This window comes from Mus caroli, chromosome 17 (genome assembly GCF_900094665.2).
Source record: "Mus caroli chromosome 17, CAROLI_EIJ_v1.1, whole genome shotgun sequence".
Taxonomy (NCBI): Eukaryota; Metazoa; Chordata; class Mammalia; order Rodentia; family Muridae; genus Mus; species Mus caroli.
Genome location: NC_034586.1, coordinates 54348772 through 54359194, shown reverse-complemented (window position 1 = coordinate 54359194; position 10423 = coordinate 54348772). Strand labels below are relative to the sequence as shown.

The window sequence follows — 10423 nt, the reverse complement described above, 5'->3', positions numbered from 1 at the left end:
GCAAGTCACATGTGTGCTGCACCTGCCAAAAAGTTCTCTGGATTCACCACACACACACACACACACACACACACACACACACACACACACACACACCAGCTAATTTTGATGCCTTGACTAACTCAATGGTTGATCATTTCTGGACATGAGAACCAATCCTCAACATCTTGCCCTCTCTGTAAAATAAAAATGCTCTTCTCTCCAACAAAATTGATCATAACAATTATATAAATTACAAAGTATATATAATTAACATCTAGTCCATCTTATTTGTCAGTTAGATAAAGCCATCTATCCTACTTGAAGAGCTTAGAATTCAATACCTGAGTTATGTTCTGATTTTTAGCTATCCTTTCAAATCTATATCACCTCTCTCAATGCTAAACAACTTAAGTTTGATTGTAGGACTATAACTAGTATTCACCCCTGTCAAAAACTGGAGAACAAATTATTACCTGAATATATAGGAAATACAAAAACATAGCTCCCAAAATTTAACCAATTTGTAGAGACAGATGACTACCTGGACAATCGCCTATTCCTCAAAATGTGGGAGCCATCAGTCGTCAGCCTTCTCACCCCTGATCATCTAACAGATCTTGAAATGAAGCAGGAACTCTAAAGGACTTGTTTCTGTCTTGGCAGAGCTAAACTCTCAACTATCCTGCATTGTGTGTCCTTTCTTGAACAATATTTTTTGGCTGTAGATGATTTTTTCCCCAGAGGCTATCTTGCCATATCTGGAGCAACTCCATATAGGGGTTTTGATGTTCAATTTCTTTTTTGAAGTAGGAAGTAGTTACTGTCAGGGGCAGACATACCCCTATTCAAATGATCTTTAATAATAATTAATATTAAATGTCATTTTCTGTGGATTTGATATTTTAAAGACTACCTATATAAAAATATACCTGAATTGTTGAACCTCGACTACTTTTATCTTTTTGTTCATGAATATAGTAGAAAGCACCTTAATAGAATTATGCAAAAATCTAATAAAACCATGAGTTTATCACCTCACCCTTAACTTGTGTTACTTAATCATCCTAAACAGTTTGTAATAGTAGTTATTAGAAATACTGGGTCTAAGCTTTATATTCTTAAATGAGGTGTGTAGGCACAATGCCTATCTAGAATAACAATATTAGTATCAAATTTTGTAACAATATAAGAAATTTATATCAAAAAATCTTAAGTCTGCAGCCATCCATAAATTCTGTACCAATGTAAAATTATAACTTCAACTTGTATCAATTATAAAGATTTCAACCAATTGTGTAATATTGTGACAATATAATGCTATGCTTAAGAATAAATTCAGTAATCCATCCCAGCTATTTCCTTCCTATTCAAAATTGTGACCATTTCCAAATTATCACCTAAAAGGACAACCTATCTGTAATTATAAGCTAACCATCATCAGACACCCAAACCAAAGGGATCGGGATGACAACTCTCTGCAACTTCTTCTTGCTGAATAAGGGCAATGACTGTTCTTTTAAAAGGTGGGGAAGGGTAGGAATATTAGAAAATTTGGTTAGACATATGAAAGCTAGGCTTAGCATCTGTTATCCAGCCTCTGTAAGCTTAGAAGGCTCAGGATAAGGCTGAAGTTTTGGTTGGATCAGTCTGAAAGGCTGGATGAACCGAGGTCATCTGGAATCATCAGTTATTCCTTAACGTGTTTTGGAATCAGTTCTCGGGAAACAGCTTCAGGAGGTAGGGGGCTGGAACAGCAGGTCATTTCATGGTCCCTGTGATGAATCTTGCTAAAGGTGTACATTTTGTAATATATGAATCTCATATCCAAATTTCTAGTACTATTAAGATATCCATATGGACTGTGAAAGTTGAAGTTAAGGATGAATTTTGTTCTATATCTGAGCAGATGAAAGACAACTGTCTTTTTATAAGTTAATTTGATCAATAACCAATTATAATAAATCTTCATTCATGCTATAGGTAGGAGGGCATGAAGAATCATAACCAAGAAGATTTATTGTCTAAATTTAGCTCAAGTTTTGGCTGAGAAATTTTTATGTGTAAGCTAGTTACTGGGCTGTTCCTATGTCGAGGAATCAGCAGATCAGGCTACCTGACCTGTTTGATCTTCATGATTTTTTCTTTTCTGTCTGTATCCAAGAACTTCAGGGTGTCTTCCACCATCATATCTGAGCCATATTACTTTGGAAGGCATCCAGAGCCTTTTATCCTTTCCTGTTAACACAAACACAAAGCCTCTCTCACCCCCCCAAAAAAAATGATCTTGGTCTAGTAACTGGAAATTATTAAAAATATAGAATCAAATTAATACCTCAACTTCTCTCCCAGAGGATTTTTAATATCATAAATACCAACCTTATAATCATCTTTATTTTATTAATCAAAACAATTCAAATCAATTAAGACTATCTAAGCAAATATTATCAGTTGAGACAATGTTTCTCCACTATTGTCTGTTTTTTTCTCACATGATTAATTTTTAATACTTAGTTTCTACTGTATGAGACAGAGTTAGGCTACCTATCCTCTGCTTATAATCTACAGTTTAAAATCAAAATCCTCAACATATTTTTCTATTCCACGTATACTTAAGAGCACTAAACAATTATCATTATACTCCCTTCTATTCTTAAAAACAATGAAATCAAATGTTATTTGTTACTATCCTTTGATTTGCAGGCACCATTTACCATCTGACTCTGCTTCTGAGCAGCCAGTCTGTTTCTTTGCACAGAAGGGGCTACCAGCCACTCTAAGCCCAAACTCTGTGCATCATTATTAACTGCAGGAAAAAAAATTCCCACGTGGCTCAGGCAAAATCTGTAGCTTGCTTATAAGCCAGTTCTCCCTAAATCTTAATCTTATATCATGTGGCATAAGTATTCCATAGAAGAATCTCCAATTAATTTTTAAAAGTGAGTTTTTGCCTACCATGTTGATGCCATCTGTACTGGCTTGTTTGTGTCAACTTGACACAAGCTCGAGTTACCACAGAGAGAGGAGCTTCAGTTGAGAAAATGCCTCTGTGAGATCCAGCTGTAAGGCATTTTCTCAAATAGTGATCAAGTGGGGAGGACCCACTGTGGGTGGTGCCATCCCTAAGCTGGTAGTCCTGGGTTCTATAAGAAAGCAAGCTGAGCAAGGCAGAGGAAACAGGCCAGTAAGTGACATCCCTCCATGACCTCTGAATCAGTTCCTGCTTCCTGCCATTTTTGAGTTCTAGTCCTGGCTTCCTTTGGTGATGAACAGCAATGTGGAAGTGTAAGCTGAATAAACCCTTTCCTCCTCAACTTGCTTCTTGGTCATGATGTTTGTGCAGGAATAGGATACCATCTGTAGCAGTGAATTAATTAAACTGCTTTGCTTTCTAGCAGGTTGTGGACTATTGTACTCACCCAAGATTTGTCTGGATTCATGAATGAAACACACAGACACACACCACCTAATTGTGATATGCCTGGACTAGGTCAATGGTTGAGCATATCTAAACCTCATTCTTTAGCACTTTTCCCTCCAGTGTGCATTAGCACCTGCCATGAAGATCACATGCATGAAGGTCAGAGGGTAACCTCTGGTGTTGAGACTTACCACCACGTTGGTTGAAGCAGATCTCTGTAATGTTTGCTGCTGCATATGTCAGGTTACCTGGCCCCCATCTTCCAGGGATTCACCACTTTTGGCCTCCTATCCTGCACTAAGATCACTTGGATTGTCTATTTATCTACTGTGTCTTTTACAGGAGTCCGGTGAATTTTCTCTCAGTTCTTCATGCTTGTAAGTCAAGTGCTTTTTTCACTAGGTATCCCTTCATCCATTGTTTCCTAAAACTAAATTCCCAAGGCAACACAAGCAGAGATACTGGTTACATTTGAATGATGTTTGTAAACAGTAAAGCCACTGTAAAAGTTATATTAAATTTTAGAACTTACAGATCTTTTGTTGACATGTTTATACAAAACATTTTTTTATTCTGATAAACAGGTTCTTTGACACAAATACTAATCCTCCACTGTTTCTAAAGCCCACACTCCTTAACAAACTTACAAAATCCAAATTGGCTGAAAATATTATACTAAGTATTATAATTTCCACAGAAATATTCAACTCTAAACCCACTTCAGATAATACCAAACATACATGATATGTGGATAATGTAGAAATATCTGAGATTTACTTTAGATCCTTGAATCTTCACAAGCAATGAGCTATTCTGTTGAAAAGTTTTTAACTAGCAATAACCACTCCTTGGATAAACCTCATGGGCTACAATACTGCCACTGCAAAAAAAATCTTATTCTGTTAAAAAAAAAAAGTACTGACAGAAGTTCTCCCATCCTGCTGTACTCAGTATGTGACCAATCCTCCTGTTGACCTGGAGGAGAAGCTTGTACCAAGTAGAGAAAGGAGAGAACAAGTGTGCACTTACATTTCTTGCCATTGGTTTGAGGGGCAAATCAGATTGGACACGCAACCTGCTAAAATGTTGCTCAAGCTTTCAGGGGTTTTGACCCAGGCTAAAGCAGGATTTGTTCTTCAAAATAATAAGGAATTTCAAGACTAACAAGTGTGAATCTGAATTTGGATTTAATAAGGATGTTTCATATAAATGTAAGTACAAGAGTTAGGACAAAGAGGTGTGCTGCCTGTGCCCTGGACTACTCACCCTACCCTACCTGTCCTTGAGGGTTGGAGATGAGGTGGCAGGGAATCAACAACACAGATTCCTGGAGCAGGTGAGAAAACACAGCAAGCACATCTGCATACTCTGCAATCTCCTTTAATACCCTCCACCCATGCCCCATTGGCTTCAAGAAAGCATCTCTTCTAAACAGCAGTTCCCAATTCATTGGCAATGTCTACATCAGCAATCCTTGGTCTCTCAGGCAGTCTTCAAATAGGTCCTCCTGCAGGAGATGCCTTTGCAGCTGCAAGCTCTCCCCCCTTCAGTGTTTACTTAGAGTTTGACACCCCTAATTCCTCCTAAAGTGAAAAAAATACAAGAAAAAGACACAGCATGGTATGTGCTTCTCTAAGAAGAGTTAGCTTCACTGTGCTTACAACTGACCTGTAGACAAGTGGATTTTGAAGTCACTATACTTAGCAAGTTACTAAGGAATCTAAGTGAGATCACCTGGCTTTTCCTGAGGAGCATCTGGCAAGATTGTGATTCACAAGGACAAACTCTAGACCATGGGGAGACAGGATGGAAGGTTATAACTACTGTTGCCAGAGTCATATTGTATGAGACTCCGAGGAAACATAGGAATAGGAAGAGGGCCCTCTTCATAGTTATATAGTTTCAGACACTGTAACAGTTGGTGTTGAATGTTTACCTGAAAAAATTGTAGAATCACCTAGGAGATAGATTTCTAGACATGCTGGTAATAAGGTTTTTTGATTAGGTTAATTGATTTGGAAAGAAAAGTATCAATTGTGGGCAGTACAATTCATGAGCAGGGACTCCTTGAACCTAGGCAATCATTCTTAAACTAAACAAACCAGTGGTATTTTTCCTACTTTGTAGAAAGTAATTATGAGACATGTATCTCCAAACTAATGTCTCATTCTTGTGCAAAAGATGTGCTCATCAACTACTTCATCTCAAACCCAATATATGATATGTATTCACATGTGTGTATGTGTATATGTGTGGTTGCACTCATGTGTGCACTCACATGTATACATTCATGTACCACAGCACAAGTGGATGTCAATGGGAATTCTGTTATAGTCAGTTCTCTCATTTCATATTATTCTGAATCTGTGTATCATTTATTGCTTATGCTTTTGTACATATAAGTGCTTGAAGCACATTCTCTTTTCTCACCTTAGAAGTGCTAAGCTCGTATTACAGACTTGAACCATGCCATCTAATGGTTCATGATATCTAGAAATTAAAATAGATTTCTAGGATTATATGGGAAGTTTTACCTATTAAGTCAGAACATTGACCCCAGGACCATTTTGGGATCTAGCATATACTAATGACCCTTATCCTAATCCTGACAAATAGGAATGGAGCAAGTACATAAAATGGACTAATTAACAATCCCTTTGGAAAGAAACATATTGACATACCATAAAAATACCTTAAATAACTTTCATGAATGACATCATAAATAAGTAGATGTTAGGGTACCATTCTGAGCCATTACCAGTAAGTCATCACTAGGTCAGTGTCAGGGTAATATTCTAGGCTAGTACATGTAAGATGCTATTTAGTGTTCACAAAATGTTATGGTTTAGATTTTTGAAAGTTTTATTTCATTTTATATGTGTATATGGATTGTGAATGTGATATGTGGGTATGTGTGTGTGTGTGCATGTGTGTGTGTGTGTGTGTGTGTGTGTGTGTGTGTGTGTGTGTGTGATGACTGTGGAGGCCATAAAAGGGTGTCAAATCTCCAGAAGCTCTAAGCTGCCCACTTGGCAAACATGATTTTAAAAGATCAAGTGTGTCCATTCATCTTCATAAAAAAGCAACTGCACTGTATTATTGTAAAATGTGATTACCCATGGTTTCAACACAATCTTATTTCCTCTCTAAACCCTTCCAAAATACACATGTTTCATAAAGTTATAACTTATTGTTAGATTTGCATTGGAAGGTATCAGCTTCATTGTCAGTGAAAGCTAAGTTGCAGGAATGCTCCCGACTGGGTGATAAGAATAATTTCACGGGAAACATCAGAAAGGGCTAAATGGATTTTTTGATTAAATTTTCCAAGTGTTTGTTTGTGCAGATATAGCTGAGGGATTTTTAGCTTGGGAGGTAAATTTCCTCCTTGTCTCAAAATGTTAAAAGTAAAGTGATGTTAGTGTACTTTATTCCATAGGGTCAGAATATGATTCAAGGTGTCAGAAGGAAGACACTGGGCAAAATATCTCTCGTACATGCTGTTCAAGACTGCAGTTTTGGGAATTGCAGAGAATTGTTCTTTTGATTTTAGAGAATGTTCCAATTAAAATTCCTTTGAAGATAAATTATATGCCCAAATAAGTCATTAATACCTTGGTTCATATATGTGGCAGATACTGTCTAGCCATGCAAGAGTCAAAACTCTCTCTCTGTCTCTGTCCCTCTGTGTGTGTGTGTGTGTGTGTGTGTGTTTCTGTGTTCATTCATACATACAGGTGCATACATATGGGTGCAACTATATATATATATATGTGTGTGTGTGTGTGTGTGTGTGTGTGTGTGTGTGTGTGTGTATGTAGCAGCAGCCAAAAATTCAACCTCTTAGTCACTCTCCACTTTGAGTTTGGAGAAAGGCTTTCTCTCTCTCTGGATCTGTGCCTCAGCAATGTTGCTGGACTTGCTGACTACTAAGCGTTTGTGATCCCTGGGTCTCTATCTTCTTGGCCTTAGGTTTGAACAAATATGTTACCACATTCAGCTTTGTTTTAATTTTGTGTTGGCCCCAATGAGCCAAATTTATGTCTTCATGATTGAACACAAAGTCCTTTACAATAGAACCATCTTCATATCTGTGAATGGTTTTAAGAGGAGAGATGAACAGATACAAAACTGAGTATACATGATGGACAGTTTAGGTAATGGAAAGACCACACTGGAGCAAGGAATATCTTGAGAATGGAGCAGAAAACCCAGCAGATGAGCACATACAAAGAATAATACATAAAATGGGCTCATCTGGTTTTTAGTTTCCTAGTCCTGAGCATATCCTGCTTCAGCATCCAGCTACACTATTGGATAGTGTAGCTATTCAAGGAACAGTGGGAAAAGCCTGAAGGACTGCCTGTTTCTACCCATATCCAGACATGGCTGTACCTCAGCATAGTCAGTGGATGGAGTCAGAATCCTTGGATCCAGAGATTGAGGAACTTCACAGCACAGAGCAAATCCTAGGGACTTTCCATGGTCTTTGGAATTTTGACCACCTATTTTAACTAAGCTATGGAGTTCTGGTTGTTTAGTTTAGTTTAGTTTAGTTTAGTTTAGTTTAGTTTAGTTTAGTTTAGTTTAGTTTAGTTTCGTTTAGTTTCGTTTTGTTTTGTTTTTAACACCTTTCATTGTTCTCATAGTCAAGTTTCTGGAACCTGGTCATTCAACAAATCATAAAAGAGCCTACTGAGTAGAAGGGACTTTCCCAAAATAACAAAGTGATGATATACTTGCTGAGTTTGAAACCCGGCAGCTTCCACTCTCTATCTATGTTCCATTCACTAAACTCAGTCCTCCCTGCTGTGCTTTGATTCATCTGGCTATAAAATTAGCCCATTCATTTTCTCTCTTTCCTGTTCTGTGATTGATAACACAAGCTACATCCCTTGATAAATCACATGAGAAGGATGAGGAGTGAAAAATAGATTGTACTGCTGGTAACCTTTATTATATAGAGAAATGTGCTGTTTTATTACAAAGATTCTCACAAAATGAAAATATCTCAAAAGGGAAGCTAGGCTAACAACCTCCACCTACAGAATTGGGGAAAGACAGGGCAATGTAAGTTTTTTTGTTTGCCCAAGATGGGTGAGAAGTTATAAACAGAACCAATCTAAAAATGGCTGATATTACCCAACCCTGAAAAGGGGTCCTAAAAGACCCAGTCACTCCTTCTAAAAAGTTTAATAGGGGCATCTTAACAGGGCTCCTAGGCAGGCACTTGGCAGTTCAGGATTTTGTCTTCTGGTTATTTCCTTTCTACTCAGACCTGGGGTAGAGGGGAGGTCAGGATGAACAAGGTCACTCTGGGAAGTGTCCTCCCAGCACTACTGCCCTGACCTCTGGTCCCTGGTTCCTATCTAGTCCTGGGGATGTTATATTTAATATATTTTATATAAATACACAGAGGAATAGAAAATATAAAATCTAAGAAATTGAGGGAAAGTGAGAAACTTTGGGGAAAGATGGAGCTGCAGACCTTGCTCAGGTCAATGTGACCTCTTCTTTGATCCCTTTGGCTTCTGGCTTCTCCTCCTTGGTTTTCTCCTCTTCTGGGACTTCTTTTTTTTTTCTCTCTTCAGGATCTCTCTCTTTCTCATCCTCTGTTTTGACTCTTCTAGCTTTTTGGAAGTTAGAAAAATTCTTGTGACTCCCTTCTCCTTCCTCATCTATATCCAAGAATTCTTCCTTACAGGCAATGCGTTTGTCAGAGGAGTAGATGGCGATGAGTTTGTCAGGGTCTTCCTCATTCTCATCACCACCCTCTTCTGGGATGGCATCCTCAGGTATGGCCTGCATCTGGACCCCAGGGGCATGAGGCAGCATTCTCAAGTCCTCAAAGAGCTGCTGCTTGATTTTTTTCCAGGTATTCATTAGTGTTCTGGTTAGTCATATTGGAAGGGCTGATGTGAAGCTTGAAATCTGGTCCAAAGTACTCAAAGTAATCATTGTATGGCAGCTCATTAGGGATCTCTGTGTCCAGGGCCACAGCTGCTTCGTAAGTCCAGCACTGAGTGACATTACAGATGGTGTAGTCACCTCCTCCCAGCATTAGCATAGGCTAATGCCTTTGCCAACCCCAATATCCCGTAGGTCCCTAGTTCCTGGGATGTACTCTCCGTATTTATGAAGGGACACAGTCATGACCCAGTCTGTAGTATAGAAGGCCTCTTCCACGCCATCGCCATGGTGAATATCAATGTCAACATACAGCACCCTCTGCTGATACTTTAAGCAGTTCCAGGATGGCCAAGATGATATCATCGATGTAACAGAAGCCAGATGCTTCGGACTTCTTTGCATGGTGCGGGCCCCCAGCCCAGTTCACAGCGATGTCTGTCTGCTGCTTATTGAGTTTCACAGCACTTGTGACAGAGCCACCCATGGACAACTGACAGAACCCAAAAAGGCCATCAAATACTGGACAGTCCTCACCAACGTTGAATCTGTGCATCTGCTTGCTGTATTCACACATATTATCTGGGCAAATAGAACACAAGAATTTAATGTACTCGTCACTGTGGTATTTGCTCATCTCCTCAGCTTTGGCTTTGTGAAGACAATAGATTTCCATTTTGTGGTAGAGACCACAGTTGAACAGCAAATTGTGAATCATATGGATTCAGTGAGGCTTTTTTGAGTGCCCTTGTCCATAATAATAGTTTCCAACATCCCCGTTGTAGTAGTAACAGATTTTCCTCTTGGTGCCCTGAGTCTGTGCCATCTTGCTCACCACCTGGACCTCCCATCAGTCTCACTGGTAACCTTTTAATTAAAGCAATAGTTTGATCTTTTAACAAGGAGAATGTTCAGATGAATAGCAGGTATGATAACTAAATTTTCCCATTTGCTGGGCACCTTGAAGGTGGCATTCTTCCATTTGAATAGAGGAGTCTTCTGAGATTAGAAGTCTTTAGAGCTGTGACTGTTAGAAACAATCCTTTAGGCCCATAGTTGCTTTGCCATAGCTCCACTCTGCCTGTGAAGGAGAAGAAAGCTGGCCTCCAGAGAGCA

The 10423-nt window shown here is 38.8% G+C and overlaps 1 non-coding gene and 1 pseudogene across 1 annotated transcript; both read right to left on the bottom strand.

The window, feature by feature from the left end:
* Nucleotides 1–4154: 4154 nt before the first annotated feature.
* On the bottom strand, nt 4155–4292 carry LOC115029808. Its single transcript, XR_003835366.1, has one exon. It is a non-coding gene; the product is annotated as a U4 spliceosomal RNA (small nuclear RNA).
* Nucleotides 4293–8893: 4601 nt separating this feature from the next.
* On the bottom strand, nt 8894–10133 carry LOC110312286 (annotated as a pseudogene).
* Nucleotides 10134–10423: the final 290 nt, after the last annotated feature.